We start from the raw sequence: 2,955 nt of genomic DNA, 5'->3' as shown, positions 1-2,955 counted from the left end.
GAAGGCGGAATTGATTTCCATGTGGAGCCTGCTTGAGGACCAGAGAGCTGGATTCAAAGAGCTTGATTAACTAAATGTACAGATAGCCAAGTGGGAATATAAAGTTGTTGCAGTAATTGTGACCTGACTCCAAAAACAACAGGACTGGGTTCTGGACTGGAATGGAATCGAATTCTTCAGTGTTTCTGCTGTTTGGCTTGCATTGACTCATCGATTTTCTTGTTTTTCACTTTGTCGATGCCTTTGAATAATTGTGGATCCTTCTTCAGATTGTCTTCTTTCACCAGGTAGTTCTGACCTCTGATGATGATGATCGTAATGAGCTTCAACTCACTGATAGTTTTGGAACTGAACAGATTTCCTTTGCTTGAGTCTATAACATGGAACTCAGCCTGACATGTGGACCCATGGGAGGATTTGAATGCCACCCCTGCGTTGGAGAATACAGTTGCATCCATCCAATAAGAGAGCGAGTAGAAGTGACAGTTCAGTCAGTCAAACATTAAACTTTTAATTTCAGGGTGGTGAGTTTGAGTGCCATTTTGTTTTTCCCTTTTTTAAGGCTTCATTAGCAGAGAGTACAAGGAGTGTTTGAAATGAAATTCAGCAAAAGGATGAGAAAGTCTCACTTTGATTCGGGACTCTTATCTCCCTGCAGCATCTCGCTGTGAAAGATTGAACTTCATCTCATTTCATTCCCAGCTCGGGGTCAGTGCGGCTCTGTGGGACTTCTGGCTGTCTCCTACTTCACAATCCATCAGTGCTGAGAAAGCAATGGGGAATATTATTCACGGCTCTGTAACCTGAGGACACCGATTTAAGGTGAATGGCAAAAGAACCAAAGGCAACATGAGGAAAAACTTCTTTTGCACAGCGAGTGGTTAAGATCTGATATGCACTGCTTGAGAGTGTGATGGAGGCTGATTCAACCATGGCTTTCAAAATGGTATAAGATAATTATCTGAAGTGGAAAAATTGCATGTTTTCATGGAATACATGAGTCTGTGGCATGAGCTGAGTTGCTCGTGCATAGAAGCAGCACAAGCACAATGAGCTGAATGGCTTCCTTTTGTTCTGTAACTATTCTATGATCTATGATTCTTTTCAGAGTGAAATCAACACTCACATACAAGAAACTGACAGGTACACTGCAAACTTCGCATTACCAGACAAGAAATTGACAGATACAGTGTGAAACCCACAGTCACGTAGCAGCAGTTGGCAGGTAACATGTAAAAATCTTTCTTTCATATCCCAACTGCAAGGTACAAAGGAAATTAGGTACAAACCCAGGCTCACACTTCAAAGACTGAGAGATACAAAGCAAAACACATGTTCACCTACAAGTACAGAGACGAGGACACACTCAGAGGAGGTGCAGATTAAAGACACATGCATGTAACAGAAACTGATAGGGATAGAATCAAACCCTTTCTCACTTCTCAGAAACTGATCGATATAGACAAAAGCTGATGCTCACATACAAGTTGTTGAAAGATATGTGGTGAAACTCACAGAGCAATAGCAGAAACAAACAAGTACTGAATAATACCCACAGTCACAGACCAAAAACTGAAATATACTGAGTTAAACACCACTTTCTCACACCAGAAACTCATGGCTACAAAGTGAAGCTGACTCTATCCTCCCAGGCACTGACAGGTGCAAAAGAAAACACTCACGACGATTCCAGGACATGAAATGTACGTAATAAAACCTTTCAGCTGAAAGAATAGCATTAATGACAGGTGTGATACCCAGAATGCTCAGCGGCCTAGAATCCGCCCTATCTGTGACAGGAGCGGGGCGCGCAGGCGCGGTAGAGAGCTTTGTCAGCAGCAAGAGTTGCGGGTTCGGAGTTGGAGCGGGATATTCACAAAGTGCGAGAAGACTTTGCGGGCTCACACAGCTGGAGCAGGGCCTCAGGGCCACAATAAGATGGAACAATCCCATCTGTATCCCTGCGGATGGCGGTGGTGAAGCTTTTCCCGGTGAGGCTTCCCGAAACGGCGTCCATAAATGGATAAGAATTGGGGACTGGGCAGGGAGCGTCTCTAAATGAATAAAATTTGGGTACTGGTCAGGGAGCGTCTGTAAATGGATAAGAATTGGGGACTGGGCAGGGAGCGTCTGCAAATGGATAAGAATTGGGGGACTGGGCAGGGAGCGTCTCTAAATGAATAAGATTTGGGTACTGGTCAGGAAGCGTCTGTAAATGGATAAGAATTGGGGACTGGGCAGGGAGTGTCTATAATTGAATAAGATTTGGGGACTGGGCAGGGAGCGTCGATAAATGCTACAGAATTGGGGACTGGTTCGGGAGCGTTTTTTTATTCGTTCGTGGGATGTGGGCGTCGTTGGCTCGATCTCAGCTCGAGTAATGTGTCCAGTTCTGGGCACCAGGCTTTAGAAAGGACATCAAAGCTTCTGAGACAGTTCAGAGGAGATTTACTAGAATGATACCAGAGATGAGGGGTGTCAGTTCTCTGGACAGGCTGGTGAAGCTGGGATTGTTCTCCTCAGAGTAGAGAAGGTTAAGGGAAGATTTAATAGAGGTGTTCAGAATCATGAAGGATTTTCATAGGGTAGAGAGGGAGAAACTGTTTCCACTGTCCTGGGGGTCAGTAACCAGAGGACACAGGTTTAAAATAATTGGCCAAAGGTGTCAAGGGGAGGTGAGGAGAGATCTTTTTACCCAGTAACTGATTCGGATTTGGAATGAATTGTCTGACAGGGTGGTGAAAACAGATTCAATTATAACTTTCATAAAGGAATTGGACAAATATTTCAAAGTGAAATTCTCCAGGATTATGGGGAAATAGGCAGGGGGTTGGACTAATTGCATCTTTTTGTCAGAGAGTCAGCAGAGGCACAATGGGGCCGAATGGCCTCCTTCTGTGCTGTATGATTCTATGAACATAAGAACGAAGAGCCGGAGTCGGCAAGTCAGCCACT

The sequence above is a fragment of the Heterodontus francisci genome, unplaced genomic scaffold, assembly GCF_036365525.1.
Source record: "Heterodontus francisci isolate sHetFra1 unplaced genomic scaffold, sHetFra1.hap1 HAP1_SCAFFOLD_61, whole genome shotgun sequence".
Lineage (NCBI taxonomy): Eukaryota > Metazoa > Chordata > Chondrichthyes > Heterodontiformes > Heterodontidae > Heterodontus > Heterodontus francisci.
The sequence above is the reverse complement of the archived record's forward strand: the minus strand, read 5'-3'. Positions refer to the sequence as shown.